Below are 16400 nucleotides of genomic sequence, written 5' to 3' on the forward strand. Positions count from 1 at the left end.
TTTCTAATGAGATGTTTATACTTCCTTCTTCCTTGTTCTCCTTCCTGGCACCCAAAGTTGTTCAAAAGTAATTTCCAAGGGGTGCCTGGGTGGCTCAGTCGGTTAAGCCTTGGATTCTTGGTTTCCTCTCAGGTCGTGATCTCAGGGTCCTGGGATCAAGCCTCATGGAGTCAGGCTCTGTGCTCAGTGGAGAGTCACTGGAGATTCTCTCCCTCTCCCTCTGCCCCTCCCTCTGATTGCTCGTGCTCTCTGTCTCACTCTCAGCCTCTCTCTCTCAAATAAATAAATAAATCTTAAAAAATAAACAAATAATTCCCAAATTTGCTTACTGGGAATTGAAAATTAATGCTGGAGGAGGGTGGTGTTGGCTGGGGGAGGGTGGCGTTGGTGGTCTAGGAACTTGATTTTTTTTTTTTTTAAGATTTTTATTTATTTATTTGAGAGAGAAAGAGAGAAAGCATGAGCAGGGGAGGGGCAGAGGGAGAAGTAGGCTCCCCACTGAGCAGGGAGCCCAACTCAGGGCTCAATCCCAGGACCTGGGATCACGACCTGAGCCGAAGGCAGGCACTTAACCGACTGAGCCACCCAGGTACCCCTAGGAACTTGATATTTAAAACATTTACTATAAACTATTCAACAGAGAGCTGATTTCTGAATTAAGGGCCCCCCTTTTCTCCCCACCTCCTGATCATGGTATCAACCCACATGTGAAACACACACAGACACACACACACACACCAGTCCCTATTTTAAATCATCCTGTACATTGGTGCCTGCAAACATTTATCCAACCCACTCCATGTGCTGATCACTAGTATAGGCCTTGGATCTGTGAAGAATTAGACACGATCCCTGCCCTCAGCATCATCTGAAAAGTAACCCCCCCCCCTCAAATGTTTCATTGCTTCTCACAATCAGTAGACTGGAGTCAAAACTCTTCTGAGTGTGACTTTGAGCTGGCCCCCAGCTGATCTTTCCAACCTGGAATCCCACTATGCCCCCCTCCCAGGGAACTTAGGCTCTAACCGTGGGGCTTATTTGTCATTTCCCAAATATCACTACTGTTCCCTCCAACTCTAATGTCTTTCTTTGGCCAAAAAACCACATTATCACAAGCCCAACTAAAAATCCCACCTCTCTTCCAATGTCACTCCATATGTTCCAGTAAGAATTACCCTCTTTTGGGGCACTTGCCTGGCTCAGTGGGTGGAGCATGTGACTATTGATCTTCGGGTTGTGAGTTTGAGCCCCACACTGAGATTACTTAAAATGACTTAAAATTAAAATCTTAAAGGGGCGCCTGAGTGGCTCAGTTGGTTAAGCGACTGCCTTCGGCTCAGGTCATGATCCTGGAGTCCCGGGATCGAGTCCCGCGTTGGGCTCCCTCCTCGGCAGGGAGTCTGCTTCTCCCTCTGACCCTTCCCCTCTCATGCTCTCTCTATCTCATTCTCTCTCTCAAATAAATAAATAAAATCTTAAAAAAAAAAAATTAAAATGTTAAAAAAAAAAAAAGAATTACCCTCTTTTGGTTTCTTCCCCTTGCCATTAGCTTTGTTTCTCCAGTAAAGCATTTCTTACTATCTGCCTTGCATCCATCTCAACCAACAAATTATATGTTCCTGCAGGACCCAAATGGTCTTGTCTTTGAGTTGTTATGATGTCTCCTACCACAGTGTCCCACACAAAATAGGCAACTGATGTTTGGTGAACTCAATTTTATTCATTATATACATAAAAGTTAAAATTAAGAATAAAAGTTTGATAGAATGCCTTCTAAAAATGGAGAAGAAATTAGAGAAACATCACCATTTATACCATTTACAACCAATATCATATTAATTGATTCAGGCAAGAATTAATGAAAGCTAAAATAATCGGGTGACATTCTGATGAGCAATAAGATACTTACATAGTCATAAAGTATTTCCCCATAGTTGAGGTATTAATTACCTCATGGGAAAAATGGTAACTTACCAATAGAAAAACTTGACAGATACTACCTTAAGCAAATGATCAAAATTAACATCATCAGGAGTTTCTGGCTAGCTCAGACAGTACAGCATGAGACTCTTAATATCACAGTAGTGAGTTCAAGTCCCATATTGGGGGTAGAGGTTACCTAAAAAAAAAAAAATTAACATCATCATTAATGGGACAAACTGACTTCATGTCCTTCCTGATGTGATGAACTGAGAAGGATGAAACATTACTTATCTTGTATTCCTACCAAAAATTCATACCCTGAATCCAACCAGGAGGAAAGATCAGACAAATTCAGATTCAGGAACTTTCTACAAACCCACCCTACTGTACTCTTCAAAAATGTAAATATCATGAAAGCTCAAAGAGATCTTGATCTGTTTGATCCAGATGTGGTGGGGGAGATTGTTATAGGGAACATTATTGGGGTAATTAGCAAAATTTGAGTATGGACTGTAAATTAGCAAAATTTCAGTGTGGACTATAAATAAAACTTTCATACACTTTGAAATTCCATTTTTAGGAATTTATTTCTCAAAATCACTTAAATGTGCACAAAGACAGACTTACCAGAATGTTTATTGCAGCACTGTTTGTAATGAACATTATTGGGGAAATTAGCAAAATTTGAGTATGGACAATGGCACATTCTAAACTTTATAATGTAACTCTCTATAAGAGAATGCATTTGGGCACCTGGCTGGCTCAGTCAGTGGAGCATGCAACTCCTGATCTTGGGGTTGTAAGTATGAGCCCCACATTGGGTGTAGAGATTACTTTAAAATAAAATCTTTAAAAAAGAGAGAGAGAGAATATCCTTGTTCTTAGGTCATGCACCCTAAATATTTATGGATAAAAGGTCAAGATGTTTGTAACTAACAGTTGAGTTAATCAAGCTCCCCCCACCCCAAAATGTGTGTGTGTGTGTGTGTGTGTGTGTGTAGAGAGAGAGAGAGAGAGGGAGAGAAACAGAGCAAATGTGGCAAAATGGTGACTGGTGAATCTGGGTAAAAGGTATATGGCAATTCTTTGTTTATTTTGCAACTTTTTATGTAATTTTGAAAGAGTTTTGAAATTAAAAGAAAAAAAGAATAAAAGCTTGGGAACTATTTGATTTACTTCAAAAGTTAAGATCCTACTTTCTGGGACTGGTTTTCACAGACTTGTATTTGTAGCAGTCTTAGAGTTAAATCCAAGCGAACCCATCACAAACCCACAAAGTAACTCTATCTTAGCTAAAACATGTCCCTTCCCTCAGCCTTCATGGACCTAACATTTCTCTGTCACGACGCCTCTGATGTCCTGGGTACCATCACCATCACTGCACTTATCAAATTTGCTTTTATTATATTCCATGTTGCATTCATATTTGTTTCCCCAGCCTGGTCTCTGCCAAGTAGAACAGTAAAAGAAAATGTATGACTGAATGAAGAATGCGCACACACGGACGCACACACACACACAGTGAGCATTGAGTGAAGGTATGAATGAAAGATTGACTTTGAGTTAATAATGGTTGAAGCAATGAAATCTCAGTCTTATTTTAACGTGGTTTAGATTCGGTTTTGCCTTTTCATTTTGAAAAACAAACAAATAGACCAAAAAACTGCTGCAAGGTCAGGGTTCCTCTTTAGTGGGCCCATGTTAGATCCCAACCAGCACTGTGATTGTGTTTGAGAAGACAGACCTCACGTAGCATGAAATAAAGACCTATACCAGGGAATTAGTTGGACTTTAGAGATGTGTCTTTCAAATTTGAAAACTACTAGATTCTTCTTTGTGCCACCAGAGAATTTTGAGAAAATCAGATCCTTAATATTGTTCACAACTTTATTTTTGAGGTTTTAAAATGTAGACATTAGGAGCAGGTGTAGCCTAATGACAAACTGTAAAAAAGACCAATTACACAAAGAAAATGAAGAAATGCATAGGCAAATTCCCCATAGTGTGTATGTATAGGGGGTAGAGGGCAGGTTCAATATTTCCTTATAAAAAATTTTTTTTAAAGCAACCAACACATATTTACTAGGTTCCTACTATGTGTAAAACATGAGAAGTTATGGTAAAAGCAAGGTCCTTTAATGGAATAGCTTCCCAATAGCTTACCACCCGGTTGAAGTTACAATAGATGCACACACAAGATAAATTCATCATGTGCAAATGAATGGTAAACAAGGAAAGAAGAGATCACAGAGATCACCGTGGAAGTTGATTCTTGGATTGTCCCTTAAAGAAAAGACAAGATTCTCCGAAACAGTAGCTAGAAGGAAAGGGGAGGGAATTCCAGGCAAGAACTGGCATGGCACTTAGGGTTTAAATCACAAATTGGATGGACCGGTGAGAGCACTGGGCACATGGATTAATCAAATCCAGTTTCTACATGCTATATAAAGAATTTATGTAATACAGTCTAGGAGAATGTCTAACACAGTGGAGAGTCTCATGAATCAATGTGACCATAATATTAAAAGACAAGTGACCCCTCAACTTTCAACCACCCAAAATAGTAACGGACTATCTGGGAGAAAATGTTTGCAACAAAGGATTAATATCCACTATCATAAAAGAGATCTTGAAAAATCTATAAGGCAAAGAGAACCCAAGAGAAAATTAGGCAAGCGTGGTAAATAAGCAATTCACAAAAGAAGATATACAAGTAGCTGACAAACATATGAGAAGAGTCTCAACCTCACTACTATGGAGAAATGCAAATCAAAACAGCAGTGCAATACCATTTTTGCTCAAATGATGTACAAAAATGAAAAAGATTCAGTGAGACTGGGGGGAAACTGGAAGTCTCATAATGTTAGTAAAAATATAACTTCGTATGATTTTGTAAAATGTTTATCTGTACAGAGGGCAATCTAGAGCATCTATCAAAAGGTTCAATTTTTATACACTTTGAAATTCCACTTTTAGGAATTCATTCCTCAAAATCACTTAAATGCACAAAGATAGACATATCAGAATGTTTATTGAAGCACTGTTTGTAATGACGAAAAATTGGCAACCATCTAAATATTCAACAATAAGTAACATAACAACCAAGTAAATGATGAAGTAAATTCTAATATATCCACATCATGGGATCCTATCCAGCAATTTTAATGAACAAAGTAACTATATCTGTAGTGACATGAAAAGATTTCTAAAGGCATGATAATTTTTTTAAAATGTCACTGGTTAATACTATTTCATGGTGCCATTTACATAAATAATTTATATGAAATATACGTTGTCTAAAATGGCTCACATGGGGTGCCTGGGTGGCTCAGTCGGTTAAGCATCACACTCTTGATCTCAGCTCAGGTCTTGATCTCAGGGTTGTGAGTTCAAGTCCTGCACAGGGCTCCATGCTGAGCATGGAGCCTACCTAAAAATAAATAAATAAATAAATAAATAAATAAAATAAAATAGCTAACACAAAATTACCAACAGTTTTCTTCTGGGAAGAGGCAAGAGATTGGGGGTCATGGATGGCATGAAGTGAGGGAGGTGCTACCTATGTCCTGATAGTAATTAAGACATCAATATTGTTATTCTTAAGCACTGACAATTCCATGCATAAAGTAGCCTACCTTCATGAATGTCCTAATACTAGGGAGATAAGCCCTGATTCATGGAATTTATTGGTCTGAAAAGAACCAAAGGATTTATCTATCCTAAAAAAACAAAAAACAAAACAAGACAACTTTTGGGAGCCTGGGTGGCTCAGTCAGTTAAGCGTCTGCCTTCAGCTCAGGTCAGGATCCCGGGGTCCTGGGATCGAGTCCCGAATCCAGCTCCCTGCTCTGCGGGGAGTCTGCCCCTCCTCCCACTTGTTCTCTCCCTCGCAAATAAATAAATAAATAAAATCTTAAAAAAAAAACAAAAAACCTTTCAATTTAGAAGAAATGAAAAATCCATTATTAAATAAACATTTACCGAGTGGCACAAACTGTGCTAATGAGCACTGGGAATCCAAAGACCAAAAGCATTATTAAATGTTAACCATAAAATACTATAAAAACCCAGAAGATAAAGTACTATCTGGGCCAGCTAGTCAAGGAAGGCTTCTTGGAGGAAGAGACCTATGAGAAGGGCCCTGAAGAATTTGAACTCAGTTGTTTGATGCAAGTCGAGTAATCTTCCACTGCATGACCCTTAAGCTTCTATGATAGGAACATAGAAAGTAAGAAGTAATTAAAATAACTTCATATTTCTAAAGGGAAGTCATCCATAAAAAGAGAGGCCTTGTGTCTACCCATTTAAAAATATACATTTGAGGGGCATCTGGCTGGCTCAGTTGGAAGAGCATGTGACTCTTGATTTCGGGGTAGTGAATTCAAGCCCCATGTTGGATGTAGAAATTACTGAAAAAAAAAATCTAAAAAAAAAAAAATATATATATATATATATATAAAAACATATATAAACATATATATATGAAACTAAGTATAGTTTCTCAATATACTGTATATATACTGCAAGATATAATGCTCCTGGAAGTGGCTCCTGAAAAGATATCAGCAGAATTATCAGTATGCTTGCTAGAGTCTTTTGCTAAGCCAATTTAGGAGATCTAAACTTTTCAGTTTTCCGGCTTAATTATTTTAGGTTGATAATATCCCTGGAAAATCCCTCTCTCTGTTACAGATATTTGTTTATGTATAGTCACTTTTCCTCCGACAAAGCATCCTCTTATGCTTTTCCTTGTTTATTTGGTGAACTGGTTAAATGTGTTTAATTGTATACCTCTAGTAATATGTCATCGTTGGAATTACTGGGTGACTTTTTGGGGAATTTGGTGCCCGTCAGCCCTGTGACATTCGATCTACACAGGCTGTCCTGACATGTTAGCAGCACATACGTTGCACTCGTATGGGATGCTAAGCTGCAGCCCCATACGTTTAATTAAGGAGGCAAGCCACCTCTCAGGAGTTCATGTTTTGCAAAGAAAGAGCCATAATACATTTTTATGATAGCTTGGTAAATCTCTTAAGGAAAAGGGAGAGGTTTATGGCAGAAATGGTGATAAAGCTTTAATGACATGTGTATGGCTAACTCTACTTCAGCCATTCAAGTTAACTTCTACTTATATTTATGGGCTCGATTGCATAATAATGAAGTTTGCTGGAAGTACCCGGAAGATAAGGTTACATAGACAAGTCACTTAAGTTTGAAACCAAACCACAGCTCCTGCTGGGAAACTAGTTTATAGACAATTTTGTGACACAAGTGAATACGTCATTCATTTTCTTTTAATTTTTTTCTTATCTTATAGTTAACAGTAGGCGATGAATCATTGTTTGAATGGGCAGCATCGTGAGTTAACCATAGAATGCAGCTTCAGGGATTGATTAGCTGAAAAGTTAGCAAATTATATTATAAGAGTGAAGATAAACACTTGATGATATTCAAACCACCCCAAGCAAAGGGATGGTTTGCACTTATCCTGATGTCCTACTAGACAGTGGTTTCCTTCATGAGCTGCATTCAGTAATGAGACTCATTTCTACTGACAAATATTACTTGATCAATAGACCTTGCATTTGCCACAAGAAATGACCTTTCGTGGTTAATGTATAACTGATTATTGTTCTTCTTCTGTGGTAGCCTACATTTTACAGTACAGAAATAGACTATGTACGTTAAGCACACTAAAACACTAAAACATGGCAAATGCTGGTAGTACACTGTCCTAGTGTGATTACGTTTGGCATTCGACAACACTGGTGATACATTTGCACCATGCTCACCTAGCATTTCAGTCTTTGCTGAATGCAATGAAACTTTTGCCATAATATTTAGACACTCAGAAAAATCAAGGCTATTCTTCTTACACATTAGGGCGGGGGGTGCGGGGGTGGGGAGATCTCTAATGGTGACAACAGAGGGGCTGAATGATAATGTGTGTAGGAGAGAAACTACTCCATTCTAATGAAAGCAAATTACCCTAAAATCTCTGTTGTGGAAAATTAAAACTAATGACCTGTTCGTGTTGTAATGCAGAATCGCCTATAACCGAATTTCCCAGTGTGAGATGCAGTTTATTTTCAAACGTAAATAACTTGTCCATTTAATAATTTGCTTTTCCCCATTACTGCGAGAGAGAGCCATTTACAACAGCCACCTTCCTATTCCATTAATTGTCAACAACAATTCGAAGGAGTTCCATTATTTTCCCTCTGATAATTTTCATAGATTAGGTGATTTAAAAAAAAAAAGTGTTCCTATATCTGAGATCTCTACCTTCCAAATAAATGTAAACAAAATGTGCCACTTTATTAAGTTTGAAAAGGCCTGTTACCTGTTTTTCCTTGACCTTGTACAGGTTTTCAGTGACAACTGAATTAACCAGGCGAGGGAGGTTCCTTGAGGGGGGCCAGTAACACTCTATTGTGTGGGATGGCACCTAGCAAGCATTTAGATTAGGCTGTGGAAGGAACAAAGCTAGGTATACTCTCTCCAGCTTCGGGTAAACAAGATTATTGTTCCCCATTCCTGCTGCTTGGAATGAATGCAATGCTGCAAAGCTAATTGCTGCCATAATTAGGAAACACACACACACACACACACACGCACACACGACTTGGAATGTGCTAATTTAATATGGCTTAGATCTCAGAGATATTTCCCCTCCTATACAGGTGTGATTGGCTCTATTCATAGTTTTTAAATGGTAAGTTTAAATGTTATCACGATCCTGGAAAAAATCCTCCACGTTGGCAGTAGCAGCTAGCCCCAGGTCCAAGTGCTTCCCTGTCACGAGCAGCCTAGCCAGGTGAGGAAAAAATCCCACTTTGGGATTTAATACGATGGATGATCCCAAGTACAGTCAGCGGAAACGTTCTCTTCTCAGACGAGGCCTTGCTCGGCACGCAGGCTTTGCCTCACACCGCTTCATAAAATACGCAACTTTCCAACCACCTCCACGTAAGGAGATTTCACTCTGCTGTTGAGAAATCCTTCCTCCTGTCTAACTAAATCGCCCCATCTGCACTGTAGCAATCCCATTTCCTCACATCTTCAGCAACATCTAACATTCTATATTAACATGTATTTTCTTCCAACATCAACAAAATTAAAATGGAACAACTTAAAAAAAAAAAAAAAGTATTTCCTTCTCTCCCTACTGCACTCATATACTGTGATGGGATTATTTAGTTGGTTTCAAATTAAAATGAAACATTTTAGGAATCAAACATTAAGTGGTGGATTCCCGTGGGTGCGTCTAAAGGTAGAGACCGGAGAAAACAGTTTTCTGAGCGGCGAGAATTATAATTAACAGGTTGGCAAGTGCATCTCAGTTAAGGCTTTACCTTTTATTCCGTGCTTTATAGGAAAAATAGGACATTTTAAAGATTTAGATCTTGCTCTTCAATAAGATAACTATTTTGACCAATGGGAACATTAATCCAAACACTAATAATTACAGCTTTTTACTGCTTGGCCTAAAATAATCTTTCTACTATAATTAGATTTGAAGGGGAACTAGAAAAGACCGTCAGTAAAATGCTGTCACAAATTCCCTCCAAAACTGCTCGCCTGTAATTAAGGTGCATTTACAGATCTGATATTCCTTAAAAGAAGCATTAACATTACAAAGACCAATTATTCACGGTCAAACAAAGGAGATTCAGATTCTCTGATCAAAGCAGTAATCTCTTTTACAATTGTTATTTTTGAAGTATCTTCAAACAGAACAAACACACGTCGACTATATAAACAGGGATAGCTGTGGGCTAATCTGCTGTTTCCAGGATCCCAAGGGTTTCCCACATGGCTCAAACTTAGTAGGCTATACCCCACTTTCTGTTCCAAACCCCAAGCTGACCGTGCTGAGGAACAGTAACTTTATATAAGGGAAAAAATTCCAAATATCGTTTTGAGGACTGAAACTGTCATAATGGCAAGGTTGTCTAACATTTTTAATGTCACCTTGTTCATTTTTCAAAGTTGCTTGTTTTGAGCGCGTCAACAAGCTCGTTAAATGATCAAAGGCAGAGAAACAAAGACACTCGTGGAGTGCGAGAGTACTGACTTTGGTGTGAGAAATTCTGAATTGGAGTTTGGCCCCTTCTCTTGCTGTACAGCATTGAGGGAATTTCCTTAACAACTCCAGACCTTTCTCCGCAAATGAAAAATAAGGATCCCGGCACAACCCTAACCTCGGTGGTTGTGAAGGCCAAAGGATCCCTCAGGCAGGAGGAAGCTTTCAGTGAACCTTAAAGCACTTCCCAAAGACCAGGAATGTTCGTTGAAGTAAGAATATATGTTGAAACCTCATTGTATCTTTGGATAGACATCCTTGGATGTCCCAAAGAGTAAAACTTTAAAAAGACAACAACAACAACAAAACCCCTAACACTTATGACAGTTTAAGCCAAATCTTTTTCATCAAACTCTAGCTCTGTGGTTCAAGAGAGTTAAAGGGAGTTCTTTTCTAAAGGGCTCCTTAGAACCCTTTGAATCTCCAAGAGAATGGCTGTAGTATGAGATGTATGTCAAACATTTGACAGAACTGCTTTATCCTCAGGCTGTCGGAGGGACAAGTGTTCCTTTGAAAACACTTTGGGAATTGTTGCCTTCTGGTGCGCTGCTGATTTAGTTGGGTAGGAGGTGCTTAGATGCTCAAGCAAATCTACTTTTTAGTCTATACCATTTGGTACAAATGAACAGTTAGTAGCAGCAGAGCGTCCTAAAATAAATCACAGCAGAAGGACTTCGCAACAATCTGCCACTTTGAGACAGTATAGCTCCCAGTTCCCCCATTTATAACCTGAGCGACTTTAGGTAGGTTTGCAAATCTCTCCAAGTCTTCCTAGTTTCATCTGTAAGACAGAGATAATATTTACTGCATTAAGTTGTGGCCCAAATCAAATAAATCCCTTTAAAAAATAATAAGTGGTAGGTTTAATGTTCTCATTCTCTTTTCGGAAATGTCTAGGTTAAAAGAGTGACCTTCTCTAGGTCACATAGCAACTCGATGACATTGTTAGAAAGGGACCAGAATTTTGGATACTACTCTCGTTTGGATTCACCTCTCTCGAAATTCTAGAATCATTCATTAAAGAGAAGATTTGTAAGAAGAAAAGGAGTAGTCACTAGGGACCAATATTATTTCAGTATAAACAAGTTGGGCCAAACTAAGAGGAGCATTTTTTCTTTCCCAGTGCTGCTATTAGATTCATAGCCAGGGGGGATGCCAGAGGCAGGAGAAAAAAAATATCTTCAGTTGTTCTTGTGGATAAGATGGTTATAGGTAAAGTAGCCCACAATACAGCAATATTTATTTATAGCTATTTGAAAAAACTGTACCAAGAGAGTGACTTATTTCAACCTAGAAGGAAATGTTAGCATTTATCACAGGGCTCTCTCTTGAACAACATTTTAATCAATGACTTGGAGGAAAACAGGGGAGTCACACAAGATCTCAGTTGGGAGGAAAAGCTTATACGCTGGATGGCAAAATTAGGACTCATAAAGGTTCCAACAGGCTAGAATGATGAGTAGAAATTAAAAATGATAGTTAATACAGATAGAAAGACTTTACTTACGTTCTGAAAATTCAATTTGGGACTGCATCCCAGCTCTCTCACTTATATAAGTCCTGTGACGTAAGTACTTTGAATCTGTTTCCCCATCTCAAAAATGCAAATAATAACGACCTCATGAGTTGGGAGAATTACATAATACAAAGGGCCCGCTTAAGGAGGCAGCCAATGCAGATCCTGACACACTCAGTTGGTCAGGTCAACAAGTACTAGCACTTATAGTAGTATATCAAGAGACTAATAATACTAGTAATAGTAAAAAAAGTTACACAGAAAAAAACTTAGGGGTTTTCACTGACTACAGGTTCAATAGTAGTGAATACTTTGAGGAGGATGACAACTATTTAGGTGAGTTCTAAGTAGTTCTAGAACCCCATTTCTAGAGACCCATGGGCAGATGAGAATGCATCTATGTAAATGTGGCCAGGTGATAAAGAGTTGAGAAATCAAATCACACGAAAAGCAAATGACTTTGCGACACGCCTTGGGTAAATTCCTTAAAAACAAAAACAAACACTTTATCAAAGTATGACTGGTGTACAAAAAGCTGTATATACCTAATATATATAACTTGATGAGTTTCGAAGGAATTCCTCTTAAATATATCACTTCCTTTAATCCTCTCTATAACTCATTAGGTACATATAATTATCCCAGTTTTTACTTTATTTCATTTATTTATTTATTTATTTATTTATTTATTTATTTATTTATTTATTTATTTATTATGCCAGCTTAAAGATGAGGAACTAAGGCTCAGGGAGGTTAAGTGGTCACACATCTAGGAAGAAGTGGTGCTGGAATTGGAAGCTGGAATATGGGCATAGAAAATGTTCATAAAATGTCCAAGGGATAAAATCAAAGTAGGATTTAACTGAAGGACAGTCTATAACATAACTGACATGTACTCTTCGAAAAAAAACATCAATGTCATAAAAGACCAAGAATGACTGAGGAACTATTCTAGATTAAAGGAGATTTAAGAGATAGGACAAGTGAACACAATGAATAATCGGAGATTTTCTTGGCATAAAGGCCATGATTGGGACAATTGCTGAGATCTGAATAAGGTCTGTAGATTAGATAATTGTATTGTATCAATGTTAATTTCCTGATTTTGATCATTTTGTGCTTCTGTGAAAGAATGTTCTTGTTTTTAGGAGATGTTCATTGAAACATTTGGCAGGGAAAGGAAATCATATCTTCAAAAGTATTCTCGAAGGTTCAGAACAGCAACACCCCCACCAACAAAAAGAGGTGGGGGAAGGATAAAGCAAATGTGATGAAATGTTAACATTTGGAGAATCTGGGTAAGGGATAAATGAGAATTATTTGCATTATTCTTGCAACTTCTCTGTAAATTCAAAAAGTTTCAAAGAATTAAAAAATAGGTAGGATGATGAAAAAATAATAAATTTAGGAGGAAATATTCTGTGGACAATTGGTAAAGTGGGATTGAAAGTAGAAGACTCCGAGTATTTATACAGGCTACAGAGAGAATTTGAAAGTCATATGTGATAACAATTGATTCATTCCTTTCGTCCATTTTCTCAGAAAAACACTTCTCATCCTTTAGAATGTTTAAAAAATATATAGTTGTACTAACTTAGATTTTACCAACACCTTTTTCCCAAAGCGATGAAGTCTTTTCAAATAAATTTATTGTTTTTTAAATGTTATTTAGTTACTTTTTATTTCATCATCATCATTATTATTATTTAAAGATTTTATTTATTTATTTGAAAGAGAGCACAAGTGCAGGGAGGGGCAGAGGGTGAGGAAGAAGCAGACTCCCCGCTGAGCAGGGAGCCTGATGTGGGGCTCAATTCCAGGACCCCAGGACCACAACCTGAGCTGAAGGCAGATGCTTAACTAGCTGAGCCACCCAGGTGCCCCTATTTTATTATTTTTTTTCAAAGTAGGCTCCACGCCCAATGTGGGGCTCAAACTCATGACCCTGAGATCATGAGCTGCACGCTCTACTGACTGAGCCAGCCAGGCCCCCATGATCAAATTGAACTTAGTTTTCACTGATTTGGGAGAAACAAGTTCTATACATTTGAACAGAGACCAGAAAGGTATCTCAGGAGGAGAAAGGATAAAAAAGGGCATTTCACACTATATCACAATATGAGTATACAGATCTCCTTAAAAAATAAAAAAATCTGGGGTGCCTGGCTGGCTCAGTTGGTAGAGTATGTGACTCTTGATCTCAGAGTCAGGAGTTCAAGCCCCATGTTGGGCAGAGAGCTTCCTTAAAATAAATAAAATACACACATACATAAATCTTTAATGTTGTGGAGATGAATAGCTTCTTTCTTCCCAGGCAGGGTCTGAACAAATAGGTTAGGAAAACAAAAGTGGTGGGTAGAGATTTCAAATATCATCTTTCTTATTATTAAATGCTATATTGGAGGAAGTCGTTCAACGTGAAGGCCAAGTGAGCCTTCAGCCCTTACCTCTCTCCCCACTGTGTCTGACTTACCCGTTCAGCCACAAGGTGATGATTGTGATTTAGAAGAGGTACAGGGAACTGTTCCAGGAATAGGTTGGTTCTTCTGTAGGAAAAAAAAAAAAAGTGGAAAGGAGGAGGAAAGCGATGCAAGCACAGTCCCTTAAATAAAACGTACCAATCAGGAGGTGGAAAGAGGCAGGACTATTTGAGGAAACTCCTCCTTGTGAAAGACATGGAGATGGGGTGGCAGGAGGGCAAGGGAAGATACATTTATTTCTCTGTGATACTTTTTTCCTCAAAGAAGAACGGAGAAAAACAAAACAAAACGCGAGGCTCATGATTGAACATTGAGGAATGACTATCCAAGGGGCCAGACGGTTTAGACGGAAGTAGTGAGAGATGAAAGCTTAGAAATTAAATCATAGGAGGTGTAGTAAGCACTTTTGGGGAAGAGAGTCTTAATTTGGTGGTTTAGGCAGAAACCAGATGGCAAGGGGTAACTGAGAATGAAGAAGGTTCTCCTTTCGGTTTTTCCCTTCCTTTGTCCTGTCCTCACATGTGGGTATTTGTCAGTATCTTGCCTCTGGCGCTCTGCATTTTGTACTCTGCATTCCTCTGGACCCTCACATGCCTACCCATGGACCTCAATATAAAGTAAAGAGTGCAAGTATAATGGTGCTAGTTTGGAAGGGAGAAACACCTCTTCTTTTGAGATCAGGACAGAAAGAAGATGTAAAGATAAAGGGATGAATAATGACCTTGTTTTTCTGGGTAACACGGGAGAAAGGGTATCCAATTAGTTAATAAATTTTTTTCTGCCACAGACTTTGTTTTCCCCAAAATTCCTATGTTGAAACCTAATTCCCAGTGTTTTGGTATTTAGAGGTGGGGCTTTGGGGAGGTGACTAGGTCATGAGGGTCAAACTCTCATGTATATGGTTAGTGCCCTTATAAAAGAGACACCAGAGAGCTCCCTAACCCCTTCTGCAGATGAGGACACAGCAACAACACACAGCTACCCATGAACCAAGAAGTGGGACTCCACCAGACTTTGAATTTCCTGGTGCCTTGATCTTGGACTTCCTAGCCGCCAGAACGGAGAAATAAATTTCTGGTATTTATAAGCCAGTGTGGATGGTATTTTGTTATATAAGCCCAAATGGACTAAGCATTTTTCCAAACAAAATGCAATATGAAGAAAAAAACTCAGAAAGCAAATGCCATGTTCCTTCTTTCCTTCCTTTCTTCCTACTGTTCAACACAATTTGCAGGGGCAATTTTTCTGTGCCTGGCACTGTGCTAAGTGCTGGGGATACAGCAGTGTCAGATAAGATTGTCTGCTTTCACGGTATGTATATTCTATTTAGGAGGGACAGGCTATGAACAAATAAAAAAATAAATAAGAATTTCAGATATTGCTCTAAATAAAGTAAAACAGATGGAGTATAGAGTGGCAGGTGTGTATGTGACGAGGAAGGGACTGAACCCTAAGCTTCAAAATAGGAATTTAAGGAATTATATGTCTACCTATTGAGTAAGTTAAAAAACCCTTGTATTTAAAAATGAAATGCAAGACTATTTATGAGATCAAAGAAAATCATATAATAATAGTTCTGCCGAAACCACTTCGTCCTGATTCTATAAAACCAAAACAAATCAGTATCAGTAACAAATCAGTAACACTCAATTCACCTGTCTGCATGAATATTTGCTAGAACAATCACATGCTAAATTTTATTTCACCTTTATTGAAACAACAGGTACACAATGAACCTGTGACTTAGGAACCCACATGGAGATGTGGGCTATTTGGCCATATAATTTATTTTGATCAATGCATACACTTTAATCAAACTAGATGGAAACTGGACTGTTAATTCTACAATTAATTAAAATACATACAGGGCGCCTGGGTGGCTCAGTTGGTTAAGCGACTGCCTTCGGCTCAGGTCATGATCCTGGAGTCCCTGGATCGAGTCCCGCATCGGGCTCCCTGCTCGGCAGGGAGTCTGCTTCTCCCTCTCCCACTCCCCGTTTGTGTTCCCTCTCTCGCTGTGTCTTTCTCTGTCAAATAAATAAATAAAATCTTTAAAAAAAAAAAAAAACCATACACATTTGGGGCACCTGGCTGGCTTAGTCAGCAGAGCAGGTGACTCTTGGTCTTGGGGTTGTGAGTTCAAGCCACTCATCGGGTAGAGAGATTACTTAAAAATAAAGTCTTAAAAAGAAAAAGAAATACATATGTATTTGTGAGCATTCAGCACCACATGAGTAAAGACATGGCTGTTTTCCTTGCCTGTCCACAGATTAATTGATAAAACCATCCTCTATTAAGTATTCACGTGTAAGGTGCTGACCTACACTCCGAGGATACCAGCAGTAAATATACCACCCTAAAGATTTTTGCCCTCCTTGAGTTTGCTCTAATG

At 38.5% G+C, this 16400-nt stretch overlaps 1 long non-coding RNA gene across 1 annotated transcript; it reads right to left on the reverse strand.

Annotated features, from left to right (window-relative positions):
- Positions 1-1724: 1724 nt before the first annotated feature.
- LOC129045656 (uncharacterized) lies at positions 1725-15491 on the reverse strand. Its single transcript, XR_008505692.2, has 3 exons — positions 14002-15491; positions 5234-5353; positions 1725-2119 (listed from the first exon to the last, which is right to left on the reverse strand). It is a non-coding gene; the product is annotated as an uncharacterized LOC129045656 (long non-coding RNA).
- Between the last annotated feature and the right edge of the window lie 909 nt (positions 15492-16400).

This window comes from Mirounga angustirostris, unplaced genomic scaffold (genome assembly GCF_029215605.1).
Source record: "Mirounga angustirostris isolate CCGP_5_RB_7025 unplaced genomic scaffold, mMirAng1.0.hap1 SCAF_3, whole genome shotgun sequence".
NCBI classification, from domain to species: Eukaryota; Metazoa; Chordata; class Mammalia; order Carnivora; family Phocidae; genus Mirounga; species Mirounga angustirostris.